Source organism: Lutjanus erythropterus, chromosome 20, assembly GCF_056507025.1.
Source record: "Lutjanus erythropterus isolate fLutEry1 chromosome 20, fLutEry1.hap2, whole genome shotgun sequence".
Lineage (NCBI taxonomy): Eukaryota > Metazoa > Chordata > Actinopteri > Lutjaniformes > Lutjanidae > Lutjanus > Lutjanus erythropterus.
Genome location: NC_139336.1, coordinates 18,245,662 through 18,262,265, shown reverse-complemented (window position 1 = coordinate 18,262,265; position 16,604 = coordinate 18,245,662). Strand labels below are relative to the sequence as shown.

Here is a 16,604-nt window from a genome sequence, read left to right as displayed (position 1 = left end):
CCAACGTGGGTGGGTGGGTGACTTCTGGCAGTATGGAGGGTACAGCTTGTGTTTAAAACTTGTCTGATATGTAAAAGCATCATGGAGTGCTGTCTACTAAGTTATCCTCGAAGAACAGTAGTTTTCAAACCCAGGTCTGGGGACCAACAGGGGTCCTTGATTGGGGATATTTTAACTCTTATCACATTTTCAAAAAGGCAAGAAAGGTGACTGACGCTTTTGATTGATTGTAATTTATAGTGATCCTAGTTTGATCACTGACTGACTATGAAGATATTATTATCTTCAAACTTGTATTTAAAATGAAAACTACCCAGAGGTATTTCTTAAAGGTACAGTTCACCCCCAAATCAAAAACGCATATTTTTCTTCTTCCTTGAAGTGCTATTCATCCATCTAGATTGTTTTGGTGTGGGTTGCAGAGTTTTGGAGATATTGGCCATTGAGATGTCTGCCTTCTCTCGAATATAACTGCACTAGATGGCAATCTACTTGTGGTGCTCAAAGCACCAAAAATATATGAAAAGCTGAACACCAGTGTCTCTTTCCAGAAATCATGACCCAGTTACTCAAGATAATCCACAGACTTTGTTGTGAGCAGTTTCATGTGTCTACAGTAGAATCTACTTTCTTTCTACTAGAAATAAAGTAGTTTGTCTCTTCTTGTAGTTCTGACAAATCAAGTGCTGTTTAGTCCCATTATATTTGAGATAGGCAGACATCTCTACAGTTAATGTCTCCCAAACTTTGCAACTCACACTAAAAACAACTAGACAGATAAATAGCACTACAGGCAAGTGGAAAAATATACATTTTTGATTTTGAGGTGAACTGCCCCCCCCAAAACCCCCTCTCAAATTGGAGTTCCATAGTCTTAAGTGCATCTATTGTGGGTGTCCTTGACATGAAAAAGTTTGGGTATCCCTGTGTCGTAACACGTAAGCATTTAGGTGGAAAAAGCAATTCCTTTCACATGGTTCTGCTGTGCATTTAATCTCAACTGCACCCACTCTGCGTTTTTATTGAATATTCTTATTACTCTTGCGAACCTCCCAATAATATCAACGAGGAAAAACTGCATTAAGGTCATGAGTTATGAAGCCTGACTACACACAACAGCTACACTGTGTAGGTTCATTAAGCAAAGCTTCAAAGACATTCCTGGAATTGATCACGGAGCTGCAAGTGATGTAATGTGTGCTGTCCTGTTTATTTGTAGATTGTTAATGATAAGCAAGGACAGACTTGGTGGCACCGCTCCTGAATGGAGGAGATTGTCTGCTGAGAGTCATCAACCCTAACACGACATGATAGGGAAAGGAAACATCACAAGATTAGTATATTCAACTACTATAATGACTACAAACTTCATTATGGACATCCCGACACAAAGTGGAGGGGGAGATATTCAATTGACAGCATAATGACTTTTTACATGTAAACTATTTACCTCCAAGATTTGGACGGGGCTAACATTGATCCATGGAGGCTATATTGCCCGAAAAGGGGCACAGATTGTAAAATGCACTTTCCAGAATCACACGCATGTTTTAGTCAATTGGTTGCAGGAATGATAAACTCTTTACCTGTCGATGGATTGTCCCTGTCAGGGATTTTTAGCCAAGTCAACCCTTGCTCTCATCAATTCCTCTGCTGGCCAGTTATGGGTATTGATGAAAAACAATTTTAGTTAATTAGGGGATGTGCTTATTGATGGCAGCGCATTGACTACAGATTGACAAGGAAAATGGTCGTGTGTTGGGGAGACATTTGCTCCCCTGGTTGAGGTTGTTCATCAACAGTGACTCAGGCTCATAACTTTTAAGTTACTGCCACATTGTTAAGACAGAGGCAATTGAAAAGGTGAAAAATGGTCTGTTTAGCTTTTTATCTATTACCTAAATATATGGCCATACTGATACTATACGGGCCTGATCTTAAACTCTGTAAACAACAGACACATCTGACACAAATTTTAAAGAACAATCAGATTTGTTCATTGTGCAACAAGTAATATGAGATCAGTCAGTTATAAAATTCATAAAATGTTTTGAAACTGTACACTATCACACATTATAATAAATCAGTTCTTTACTGTACTTTGTTAAATACTTGATTTGGATTACAGTTACACCATATTATTATTTTTTATTATTTCTGAATTGCAGACTGTTGCTATGAATAACAGACTGTTGCTATGGATGGAGGTCTGATTATAGGGTATGGAGGAGCAACTGAGACATTTTAAATCAATAAGATAATATTTACATTCAAATTTCTGTCGAATTAATGATTTTAATGAGAATCAGTCTAATAAGTGGGACTGTGTAAAGTGAGCATGTCATTATTGCAAAATAAACCCTGACAGGGTGATGCAGAGCCACAACGTGAAGTGGAGGAACAAAAAATCCTTTTTAAATAAATAAAATAAATTTTTAAATGGTCAAACTATTGATTTTTTTTTAGGAAGTAGCCATGTAATATGAACTCTACAGGGCTGTCTGCGTTTATTTCACAAAAATGACTTGTTGCTTTTCATTATTCCTTACTTAGACCTGAGCTGTGACTTAAAATATAATTTATTATTACAATTATTTCACATCTGTACATTCAAAATGTCCAAATTGCATGTGTTTAGTTGTTATCTACAATCCTATTTAAGTCAGAAATCATAAGATCTTATGTTTTTGTTTATGAATAAGTTTTCATTGCATTGTCTGGCCAGAAGCCCACTAAACGCTCGCTTAATGGTTCCTATTCACGTAAAACAAGCTATGCTCATTATCACCTGTTGCCATAGAATGGAGTAAGGATTGTGAACAGCTGCTTTTTGAAGGTAAACATTGAACACAGCGCTATAAGAACAAACCAGTCCAGTGGCATGCATCACCTGTAGAGCATAATGCAGGGGATTTGTCTGCTCAACCCCATAAACAGCCGTCAGGCTTTCTCTGCAGCTACAAGCTGTGTGATCAAGATGCTCGTGGTAAATGCCTCAGATGTGGACCATGTGTCAAAAGTCTTTAGCTTGCCTTACGTGCCACCACTCACCAGCATGGGAGATAAGTATCTTTCCCCTTATATTCTGCACACTGAGAATCTTTCTGAAACCAGTTTTGCATGCTACAAAGCAAACAATAGCAAATGGGAACCAGAAGAATCCTCAGGTTATTTGTCATCAAGTTAGTGCAGTGTAAATATGTTCCCGCTATGTTCCTGAGAGGCATCATTTAGAGACTATTTGGGGTTTGAAATCAAAAAGTGTTTTGGTTTGCACTGTGCAGCGGGCTGGGAGGTGCCCTAACGTGGATATCTGCTGTCCATTTAGCCTCCTCACCATCGGCATCGGCTTTGTGCTGCTTTGAGTTTACAGTCTCACGAAGTTATAAGGTTTTGCCATTAAATCCAACCTCAAGACGCACTGCTTTAAAGAGGAGAGTGGTATAAAGCAGTGCATTCCTCCACCGGGGGAATCTTGGGCTGAGGGGTTAGGGTGGCTTCTCTCTAGAGGTTAAGTGGGATAAGTGTGTGGCTCATGTCAACCCAACTACCCCCCAATAGTTTCTGGAAAATTTGCAATGGGGTCAGATTGGATTACTGTGTTTTGGTATTTACATGGAGACATAGGGCTTTGAAATGGAAAACCATAGGCGGAAAAGCAAGTGCCATGCAGTCTGAAAGGCTGGGTAAAAGAAACCAGCACTGATTTCCACTGACGGGACGGTTGAATACATGTCTTTTATGTCTTTCTGCCCCACAATCAGACATTTTGTTACCCAGAATGGTGATTGAGGTAAAAGGATCAAGTGCAATACCAATCTTTAAAGTAAATCCACGCTAAGTACTATGAAGACATCCAGTGTAGGAAATAGGAAGGTTTCAGGCATCGTGCTTACAGATACACCACATCATATCTGTGACTGGGGCTTCAAGGGATCTCCTTAAACGCAGTTAAAGGAATTTTGCTGCTACATAAACAGCAGTATCCCCCATCCCTAAATGACCTTGTAAAAACTCATATATGTGTCAGTTCCCCTCAAGGTGAGCCAGGTCTTCCTGGATTTGTGCCTCAGGAGGTCTAATTTTTACCTGTTCAACCTTGTTGCAGACCTGCTCAGATGGGTTTTCTGAGTTATTTTGAGAAGGATCCTCCAGCCACTCCCTACAGGTGCTGTGTGCAGGCCTGAGCCCATAATCCACCCTTTTCAGTGCGGATTTCGCTGCACCTCGTCCCACTAAGATTTGTTGTACTCTGTTTTAGGTGAAGCAGGAGCTAAAGAATTAAGACAGCACAGACTTTTGTGACAAGCATTTATTTTTATTGTCATTTTTTTAAATGAAGTGGTAAAACATTCGGGCTACTATCTTAAAGGTAGAATCAGTAGGATTTGTCTGAGCTGTTTGTAAATGCACCAGAAAAACACCAACATTTTGGGTTGGTAAAATGTCACAAACACAGCAAAGTAATGAGAAAATAAGGAAATACATGCAGAAGGCAGGGTTTCTGCAGTTAAACTGATTATGTTTATGTTTAATTCAAACTTAATTACAATTTTCAAAAAACATGACAATGTATATAAGGAACTGTAAGACAATAAGTTTATGAGTTTATGTGGTGTTTTTCCTTTAGGAAAATGTTGCTTCGTATGCCTTTAAGAGGTAAATAATGACTTAATTTAAGAGTAGTTTGAGACCTAAAAGAACAATTCTACTTTTTGCGTAAAACAGTATTCAGATTGTTTTACAAATTGAATTAAAAATTCAGTTTCTTTAAGTACAGAAAAGACAGTATTTAGGTTTGCACTCTATGTAAGCAGGTTTTTATTTATATTAATTTATGTCAATTATTTATGTCTCTTCCAAAAGATTATTGTTGTCAGACTTCTTGTACCACTTATTATTTTTAACAGAAAAGACACTTTTTGAGAAAATGTATGAGTTTTGAAATATCTGCAAAAGCTCAGACTTCTTTTGATTTCCTTTTTTCAAACGCTGATAGAAAAATAAAAGCAACAGGTGTCAGTCGTTTATGATGTTGGCTGAATATTTTAGCAGAGCTCGGGGCTCTTTGTGTGCACAAACCTTTGCGCTCTGTCTGACACACAGACGTTCCTGCATGTAAGTTGTTGCCGGCTACTTTCTTTTTCTTTTTTTTTTCCTGCTCCTGCTGAAACTTGACCTCCCGTTTCTGGGTGAATTAACGGTTTTGTCAGTAGCGAGAACAACAATTTGAAGTGTATGCGGCAAAGCTCAAGCGGCGGCAAAGTTGAGTGCGGTCAATTGAATCTCCCACATGCTTCTCTGCGCCATGGATGGATCCCTCCGTTAACTGGTGAAGCCATAATGCCTTGTAAATGTGTGCATTCAAGTCCTCTGTGTGTGGAGCCTTGCATTAAGTTGTTTGGCGTTGTTGTTTTTTTCTTTGTCATTTTTTTTTCACTAAGTCACAACTTAAAAAAAAAATCAGATTTTTACAATATTCATAGCTTCATGTTTTTAGGGGTTGAAAAATATTTTCTTGCAAACATTTTGTAAAATAAAAAAAAAGTATTTTATTAAAATACATATTAATAGACATATTAAAACATTTTCAGATAACCCTAATACTCACGCATTTCTCACTTAGACAACACTTTGAAACTGAACATGCTTTTTTTAAAATCATGTTTAAAAATACCTGTGTGTTTACACTGCAGGAAGATAAAGTTTACTCTTTGCTTTGTGCAGGAGAAAATAGCAACTGATGTTGTGCGTCAACAGGTTTATCTGGATTGGTGCACGCTGCTGCCGGCTTGTATGGTGTGTGTGAACTGAAAAGCTTACTGTGCACACCAGTTAGCCTAATAGTCTATTAGATTTGACATTAAACTAGCAGTTTGCCATCTCAAAGTCTACAGTGAACTATATCCGCTCAACGTGGAATAAATATAAAAGCCTTCTTTCTTTCTTTAGATCCATTATGAGTTTAATGTGACTCAAGTTAGACAGCTTCAGAGCCACCTTTTTCTCTTTCTTCCTCTTTTTTTTTTTTACTAGCTGTTTGCCTTTGCTGCTTTTTCATGTTCAAATTGCAAGTCGTCAGAGACTTGTGACATTTGAAATATGAGACCGGCCGTATTTACGAAGTTAGACAATACACGAAAACCACATGAAAATCAAAAATAAGTAGGATGCGGTTAGAAGCTGTGCTTTCATTTATTGAAGTCCCTACAGATGTTTTGCATAAAGACGTTTTTGGGGTAATGAGGGGGAGTATTTGAACGTAAGATGAACCTGGTTGGCTTAACTTATAGGATTCTGCAGTAACCTCGTATAAGCACAGGAGGAGGCTGAATCTGGGCAACTGCTGCAGAAAGTAGGAAAAAATGTGTGTGTGCCCGGGGTTTGGTGGGTATGGTGCTGAAATGATGGTCATTTGTGGTTATGTCCACCTTCATAACTTAATTTTAGTCTATTGTAACTTTGGAAAGTGGACTAAAGAGGCTATTTGAACAAAATGCATCATGTAAAATGACAAAACTGCTTTACAAAAAAACTATAATGGGTGTTATTAACACCTGTTGATTTTACTTCTGCAAATGAGGCTATATATATTATTTTAAAACTTTATGAAATAGTAGGGGAGTCTGGGGACGGTTGCGTCATTTTTTGCATTTCTCTCAGTCACTCAGAGGCTATCTGGACAAATCTTTATATAATAAACTTACATCTCATTTAAACATATAACATGTTCACAATATTTATTTGAAAGGAAGAGGTTGGATGATGCATCTGACCCCAACCCTGGGGTCAGTTGCATTATCTGACCTTTTTGTCTCAATAGTATACTGAAAATACACATTGTTTCACTATAATATTAGTCATACAGTAATATTATAGAATTATTTATACCTATGCCTACCAATCAATGTGCAGATGGTAAATCTCTCTATATTTCTGTATGGGACAGGAAGGATGGAACAATTTGCAAAGTAACAATCTTTTATTAAACATTTGCTGTACAAAACTGCACCAATGATAGTACATGTAAAAAAAAAACAAAAAAACACTTTTGTGTGGTCTGTTTTGATATGGCTGCTTAACTTTTCAGCCATGACGAAACACCACCTGCTAGCAAGACACACCAGCCTCGACACATGCTAACCATGCCAGCAAGCGGTCAACAAAACAATTATTCGAACTCAGTGATAATATTAATAAAAAATAATAAAGTTTATTTGTACAGTACCATTTCAAAACAAAGTGCTTTACAGGATAAAAACAAACAAACAGTAGGAATCATGTAGGTACTTATCAGAAAACATAAACAGCAATGGCACTATCAGTAAACAATATGAATACAGTAATAAAACACAACAATAAATAAAAAAGTAAGCAATAAAACAAAAACAGTTGGCACAGAAAAGGTAAGGTCAGCTCAGGAAAAAAAAAATCATACCTCCAAAATGATTTATTTCATTAAATGCAGCAGCAGATGTTGAATGTGTCTTCTGTCTACCTGGTGGTCTGATTGAGTTTGTCAAATTTGAGTGTCATCAATCCAGCATGTTGCTGATTGGAGAAATAAGACTTGTTACAACGGCCCCCTGTTGCAACCATCCCCGGTCTACCCTACTTATTATACTTTTAGATTGTATCACTCCATCTATCATCCTTGCTTTCAATTTTCGTGGATCCGCGCTGAAATACAAACATTCATCCCACTGCACACACCGAGAGGACACAAGCACCAACCAACCAATTAAAATCCGATTAGGAAACATCTTAGTTTTCCAACCGAGGGCAGCGAAAAAGTCTGTAACCTTTCCTCGCTGAGGTCATCCACCTAATAAGATCCATTGCCTATAGTGAAGCCGCAGACCTTCACAAATGTTCCTGGCGACCGGCTGTGGCCCCGGAGACCTTTGGCATACATGGCAGTTTAATTGGTCACTGTATGTAAGAATAAGGTGGGATTCCAGTTAATTAGTGGAGAAGTGAATACGATTGAACATTATATGATTTGCTCCCGGCCCCTGGTTTGTTAGTGCGGATTTGGGGTGGATCAGCTTTTGTGCTCGACAAATGAGAAGTGAGTAGCGTGGTGCCGATGCACAGTGTCGTTTTGTGGACTGGCGACAGTCTCGATTCATGGGAAAAACTTAAAGGAGACCCGCGTTATCACAGGACCTCATTATCTCATGTCTGCAACCATCTTTTGGGAACAAGCCCTAATCAAGAGTGGCACAGACCTACTTTGTAGAACTTTGGTATAATAGCCCCCCTCTCTCCTGCTCTCACCAGGCCTACACACACACACACACACACACACACACACACACACACACACACACACACACACACACACACAGGAATACATACATACACACACTTTGCGTGACGTTAGGTGCCGCCTGACAATGTGGCGATGTGATCCTGGAATACTGAAATCACCTTTTGGGATTAAAAACCATTTGCGCTAAATTGCGGGTGCCAGTGTCCACACATAGATACTCAAACAACTAAAATTAATATTCACCTAAAATCACCTATCACTTTCTTTAACAACTTTATTGCACTTTAAGTTATGTTAAAGTTTACATATGTCGACTTAGTTTTAGTGCACACAAACGTTAAAATGTAAATTTCTGCACATCCCACTCTATTTTTAATTTAGAAGAAAAGCTTATAATTATGGACACTACTGGCGTACGCCAGAAAGAAAAACACCAATCAGTATCAGTTATAAAGTGAAAAGTTTATTTTTTTTTTGGCAAGATGTGTTTTCACGTCATAACAATATATTTTCACTTTATTATAACATATAAAAATATCAAGAAACTGTTCTTGTGACAATAAAGAAACGTTTCTTTATATCACGTTAGAACGTGATATGTTTGTATGTCATAATAATCTGAAAATATCTTGTTAAAAAAAAAAACTTATCACTTTAAATCGTGATACTGATCTTTCCTTTTTTTCTGGCGTGGCAGTAATACTCTGCTGTTTTCACATATTTTTAAGTCACTTTAGTTAAAATGTTTATTCAAAATAACCAGCGAATTTATAAACTTGTTATTAAGCACGTGGTTTTCCATTTGTTCTTAAATTATGCAAGATACGATTGTATTTCCTAAGCTTTAAACTTTAAAAGCTGCTATACATATGCTGGCACAACTCAGAGCATGACAATGACAACTACCCCGGGGGCGTTTTCTTCCTGTGCACAAACCCACAAGCCCCAGAGAGGTGGTTCATTTACTTGGTCATAAACCATTTATTTACCTTCAGGTGAGTGTCGCAGAGAGTGCAGAGTAAAGATCGCAGGAGAGATTTACACCTGTCTCTCTGCTCAAATGGAGAAGCCTATAGCCTACAGAGATGGCCACTGGAGCCAGCTTGTCTGGGGCTGTGCTAGACAGCCCGCCACCCCCTCCTCGTCCACTGTGGATTAAACAACATCATAAAAAATGACCATCAACGCGCACACTGTAAACAGATTATTCTCCTCGGCGCCTGGCGCACAAACTCCACGCCGAAGGCAGAGGACGCGTCCTGCAGTCATGTGCTGCAGCAGCGAGCGTGGCTCTGCTTGGTCATCCTTTTCTCTCTCTCTCTCTCTTTTTCTTTTTTTTATTTTTTACACACACTCCTCTGGACACTTCCCGGTCATGTAAATACTGACGAGCGTTTGATGTCATGGCTGCGGCTATGGATGACTCTTGGGAGGCTGCTGAGGGACATTAGTTACTAGATGAAGAGTCACATTTCTCCGCAGAGCTCCTTCTTCCAGAGCTTTCAGACATGCAACAGGAGAGCTTGTTTAAAATATATTTGTCTATTCATTCTCCCATAATTCAGATAGCTCACTTAAGAAGTCTGTAATAGTACTGCAACTGACGATTGTTTTCATTGTTTGATTATTTTCTTGATGAGTACCTGTTTGGTAAAATACCAGAAAATAGTGAAAAATGTAATGTTTTCCAAAGTGATGACCTTAAATTTCTTGTTTTGTCCATAAACCAAAGTTTGAGAGCAAAGGAACCAGGAAATATTCACATTTAAGAGGCTGGAATCTGAGAGTTTTTACTACTTTTACTGAAAAAATGACTCAAACAATTAATTGATAACTTAATTGACAACTCATCAATTTTTCGACTAATCTTTGGAGCTCCAGTCATGAGCAACATCAGGGGTTCCCAAACTTTTTCATGCGAAGGATCCCCACAGTAAATGCACATTAGATCACGGACGCCCAATTTGAGAGGATTTTATCTTAAGGAATTCCCTCTGAGTAAGTTTTTCTTTTTCTTTTTAGGTTTAAAGATAATGAAAACTTCATAGTCAATCAATGATCAAACTAGAGAATTACTGTGTATTAAAAATAGCCAACCTTATTTCTTCTGTTGACATTCTGGTAGCGACCTCTGATACCACCTAAAATGCTAAAAAAAAAAAAAAAATACAATAAAATAAATATATATATATATATATATATATATATGTGTGTATATGTATGTATGTATGTATATGCACTTGTATCAAATTGGTTTTGACTGATATACAAAGTTCAGGTATTGGAATTGGTTTCAGGAAGGAAAAAAAATGATGTCAGAAGATCTCTAACTTCCAAAAAATGTGATAAAAGATTATTCTAGAATTATTCTATTCCTCCTTTTGCTGGGGAGCCCCTACAGCCCACTCAAGGACCTCTGTCCATCCTCAAACTTCAGTTTTAAAAACCACTGAGCAACACCACAAATCAGCAATACACCAGCTTCCTTTGACCCCTGTTTTACCTGTTGCAACGTTCCTTCTCAGAAGTGATGAGGGTTGTCTACCTATAGGACTACACACTCTGCTATAATTACTGTATGGTGTTACAACATGTTCAAGTATCCTTAAAATACTCCTTTGGCTGAAGTATAAGGTGCGTGTACAGGTCTGCTCCCAAACCTCTCAACCTGGTGAAATCAATTCATCACATTCGAGTGCAAGCAGTGTCATCATTAGTGCATTACTTCATGGTAATCAGCGCAGAGATCTCGATTTTCAGTCCTGTCCTCCAGCATTCTCTACAGTGCTGTTAAGCACCGTCCTACAAGGTTGACATGTCTGTACTTTCTCTGAATATCATCACTGGAGACACCTGATGGTTGTTCACATGCACGTTAACAACAGTTACTGAAGGCTGTGTTTCAACAGGTTACTTTTGTGTCAGCTTGTTGTAGATAGTATCCCATTTAAAGGGTTAATTTACCTCAAAATCCCAAAAATATATTTATCTCTTGCCTGAAGCACTATTTATCCATCTAGATGAGCCATTCTCAAACTTAAGATTGCCACAGCCCAATCTGAAAATCTTCTGTGGCCCACAACTCACAACTCTGATCAAGACATGAGACTAATTGTATCAGTGATGAGATATACTGCAAAATACATACAAGTGTTAATGTGACATCTCTTTAAATACAACCATCTTTTGGAATAATGAATATGATGTGTACTTTGATGTTTTAGTTTGGACCATGTCCTATCTATTAAAGTGGAGGGGGCAGGATTTATGACGTATACTGCAGCCAACCACCAGGGGGCGAAAAAGACGTTTTGACTTCACTTTTGGGGGGCTTCGATGTTGTCTGTTTCTATATTTGTCAATGGTAGAGGCTAACCTGTTTTTTCAGTGTTATTAGTGTTCTCTCGGATACAGTGACGCAAAATGAAACGATGCATGTGGTGAGGACGCATGGCCCTGACGCAGGCTCAGAATTAGTGAGATTTGTCAGTTGCTGTTTGTAAACGCAGGAGAAAGATAGTTGATTGCTGAGTGTCATTCTCAGAGTGTCAAATACAGACATCTTTAAAGCATCGGGCAGAGGGCGTCACACACTCGTGGGTGATGACTGAGAGGTACTATTATTGTATTGTTTTGGGAAAAAATCCTGCATAGTTTGCTTATTGATAATGACAGGCAGTGATGCTGAGCTGAAACCACATGCAGTGTGTTAAATGTGTTGAAATCCTGTCACAACTCAGTTTGTCACCCCCCTCTCCTTTTTTGTCATGTCAAGTTTTTTTCACATTTATTTAGGATGGAAACTTTTTTGCAATCAGAGGTGGGGTTTAAGTTACAAAACTGAAAAGCCCTGAACTAGATGGCACTTGGCTTGTGGAGGTCAAAGCACCAAAAAACATACACTGAAAGAACTCAAAAGCAATATGTCTGTCCAGACCCGGTTAATCAAAATAATGCACAGATGTTGTTGTGAGCACTTTCATGAGGAACTACTTTCTTTCTGTGGTTTCATTTTCTTTCTGTGGTGTAAAGAAAGTATTTCCTTCAAGAATTATGTATTTTTAATTATAGGGTGGACAGTCCATTTGAGGAGAAATAGCACAATAGTTAAAATAGTCCCTGCTTTCATTTTAAAAGTTCAAATCAAGAGAAAATGTGTGGGAAATATTTAGCAGAATATGAATGACGTAACAAAATGTATATTTTTCAGCAAATACATGTGACTGGCTGTTTGCTCCATTTCATATGGGGTTAAAAAAAACACACTGCGAGGAACACACATGCCTTTGTCGTCTTTTTTGCCTTTTCTTGTGACTCACGCAGTGATATATAGTTAACATGCACACTCACAGTCACCGGCACATTACTTCGGTGGTCACTTTGTTTGCTTGAAGCAGGTAGTGTGTCCAGTGGTCAGCCAGTAGATTTCATGCCCTGTTGATGAGAATAATCCCTCTCGCTGTGTGAGACTGACAGTGTGGAGATTCTGCCTGATTCCTGCAAATTAAAATCCTAACATGCGGGTTGCTGTAAAACAGGTCTGCGATTTCTCAAGTCATCAGGCTGTCAGCATCTACATACTTATCTCCTTCGTGAATATCCTGGATTTTATGTAGAGTCTTTGTGTCTGTTCAGCTGTCTTGTGTTGCACTGTGGTCTTTTTCTCTGAAATCAGCTTTTTTTTTTTCTTTTTAGTGCGGATGCTGACTCACTGATAGTTTACTTTATTCTTGAAATATGGGCCAAGACACAAAATGGGTCACGGGCCCCGTTTTAGCGGCTCTTTGTGTGACAATGTGAGAGCATTTGGATGAGTTTAGGTCACAGGGCCAGAGTGATTTTATTCAAATTAGGTCTGGAACTGCCAAAGGCCCCTGTAAACTATAGTTTATTTCAGATAAAGTCACCTGAATATATTGGTTTAAGAGGTACTCCTCTATATGTAAGACAATGGCTTCTCAGTAAATCCTTAACAAAATCCCTGTTTAAACACACTAAATTAGCATGATTGATTATTTGCTGAGTGAGCAGGCATAGATCACAATTATTAGTCCCGTCTGGTGATGGAGCAGCTTTTAGCTTAAACACCAATATATAGACGTCTCTAGCTGTAAATTATCCAGAAAGATCCCAACTTCTATTTTGTTGTAAAATTTTAAATAAGGTTAAATAGTTTGATCAATATAGATACATCCTGCTGTTGCAGATTCTATCCAAAGTCAGTCCATCGCTCCGTTTTTTACGTAGGTCTATCACTGACTCATTCAATCATTCAGCTCGAGCCTTTGACATGTGTATGTTATTCTGAGAAGAAGGAGGAGGGAGGTCGGTGGTGGCGTATGTGCAACTTGGAAATTATAAAAGGAAGCCTTCCATCTAGTGCAGCCATAAGGGAATACAGAGCGGGAGGCAGCGGGAGCAAATCGAGAGCGGTGATTTCCAAAATGGCTTGGCTATTGAATGACAATAGCCAGGCCCCTCTGCCTGTCTCCCTTCCTTTCACTGCCGCAGACTACAAAAAACTAACATAATAAAGAGGGCAGAGAAAATTACCAAATGTGATTTATTCTGATTTGAGCAAATCATTTGTGATTTAAATCTGGCAGCAGAGATATCCACGGTAACTGGATTTCTAGTTGTCTGATTTTGGGCGACTTGTGTCCGTTTTTATTTTTATTTTCTGCATTTTATCATAGTCAAAATCAGGAGTGGGTCCTACAGGATCAGCACATGTTTTGCAGCCACTGCCTCTTCCCCCTGGAGTCCCTGACATTCCTGTCAGTGGAATATACACACTGAAGTTTAATACATTTATTCTAGAAATATAACATTGAAACGTTTTAAGGAGGCATTGACAGGCTGACACAGCTTCGGGAGAGTTCAGAAATACTGTAATGAGCTGAACAGAACATGATATCTAATGAACATCATAACTTAACAATTTGAATATTTAATGCTTATACATAAAATCATTTAATATTCATCAAAATGTGTCTTAAATCCTGTCTTCACTGATTTTCACAGAACATTACGATACTCAACAACGGATTATCAGTGGCAAACATAATGCCGTTGGAGCTGCACAAAGACGTTCAGCCAACAAAATTATTTGTCTCTGTTTCTGTATTAAGATAGAGGACCAGATGTGGGTATGGTTCATACTAGAAGTCACCTTAAATTGGGAAAATGTTTTATTTTTTTAACCTAATTTTCATTGGAAATCCAATTGTTGTGCCTACAAAGCAAAATAATTGAATATTGGCATATAATTAACTATGAAAAATATTAATGCATTTCCTCAAACTTCACTTTTCATCTATCTGAAAAAATCAAAACTGAAAAAAAAGCTTAATAAATAGAAAGATTCTGTTCTGAAATAGAAACTCAGTAAAGATATTTTTCTGTTGAACAGTCTTGGTGCATTAAATCAGCATTTGATTAAGGCAGATGCAACCTTTTTTTCAGTCTGTTGAGGTAATAATGGAGCTGACTTTTTCTAAAACGTATTTGGATTTGGGTGCCTCCCTCACTGTCATGTCATTGTATTTCTATAACCGCATTTTCACTCTCAGTATTTTGGGATTTCCAGTTTCCAGAAATAGACATTTTGCCCATTTTCTCCCCTAAATTCATTGTCAGTGTGGAACGCTTAATCATGTTTTCATCTCTCCTCTGATACATGGCAGAGTCAGTGAGCAGCAGCTCTACATATTCTCTCATCCGTCAAGGAAGGGGAGATTTTTTTCAATAAATAATTCACCACTGATAGCCAGCCCTAATGCCTACATGAACAAATCTCTCAGTTACAGCCATCTTGGGAGTAAGCCAGTCCAAGAGCATACTTAATAAACAAATACAGGGCCTGACAAGCTCTGGTTCCACTGATGTCTTTCCGAGAGGAAAGTATTTGAAGACAGTCGGTGAAACAACATCCTTTCTGTGGGTGAAGGTTTAGGGGTCAGGCATGGGTTATTGCTGTATTGTTTCTGCTGATACTCTGATAGATTTACTGTCCATTTTACACAGGGTATAATTTAAATTTTTCTTTAGAATTACCTGACATTTATACCCCTAAATTTTTATGATCTTGTGCCATTTAGTGGGAATTAAATGACAAAGGACACATCAATCTAATGCATAAAATACACAACTGAACAAATAATTTCAGGTATAGCTCTACCATGTGGAGAAACAAGCTTTTTGAGCATGTTTGTGTGTGTGTGTGCCACTTCTAGGACCAAGGTTCAGTCTGTATCACAGCCTTACATCGACCACATGTTCACTTGGACTAGAAACATGATCCAGACGCAATTCCCCTAACCCGGCCCTTTGGGTGAAATGGCCATGTGAGTGTGTGTGTCTGTGCAACATCTTCTCACGGTCATACACAGCAAACGGTACATGTCTTATTTTTTTGTAGCATTACAATGAATTTGTATTTTCATATGAATGATATTAGAGTCATGATTATGGTCACACTTTCTATGCTAAGGTGGTCCACTTCTGTCCACCACCAAACACTCCTAGTCGGTCACAATGATGATTGAAAAGCATTATATGTATTTGACTCTATATATTGTACTTACTTATTTTTTTGGAAAATGTTGCTTATTTAAACCCAGATGGAAAACATGATTTTTTTTGCACAAATAAAGGAAAACTTCCAGTGTCATCAAGTTGTGTGTGTGTGCATATTTGTGAGCATGCACAATCAGTTGTATGTATGACTGGACATGCTTGTTGGCCAGTTATGTAGCCCATCTGTGTGTCTGCTGCAAGACTCCTTACATGAAATATTCAAAGTCCAGTGAAAATTGATCTGCTGAAATGAAGTCTGTTTCTCTCTCCCTCTCCCTCTGACCAGATCCCTGTGGAGCTGCATCGAAGAAGGATCCTAATATCACATATCAGTTAGATGACCAAGTTCAGGGCCTGCATGACTGCTGCAGCTCAGCGCTGCTGGAGCTCCGATCAATGGAATACTGTTGGGAATAACAACGGACCACACCCACATACTGATCAGAGCCTCTGATTGGATATCACATGGATGTCTTGACTACTGCCATGGCTTTCATGCAAATTGATGAAGGTAATTTTAGTCCCTTAAGTGAAATTTGATTTGTGTTAAGAGCTCTTGCTACTTTTTCTTAATGTGAAGTGGTTTTGATTAATAGTCTGGGAGTCCGTGGAGAAATATTATCAAGTATAACAGTCTAATGTATCTCTTCCACTAAATTAGTGGTGCTGCTGTTTCTCATGAGTTTATTGCCAGTCTTTTAGGCCAGAAATAGCTTATTTCTTCAATATACTCGCACTGCAAAATATACTT

General features: G+C 38.3%; 1 long non-coding RNA gene across 1 annotated transcript in view; it reads left to right on the top strand.

The window, feature by feature from the left end:
• LOC146308353 (uncharacterized) overlaps positions 1–16,604 on the top strand; it is a 24,182-nt gene extending 7,578 nt beyond the window's left edge. Inside the window, exon 2 of the long non-coding RNA XR_014772629.1 lies at positions 16,140–16,604. This is a non-coding gene — a long non-coding RNA (uncharacterized LOC146308353). The remainder of the gene's footprint in view (positions 1–16,139) is intronic.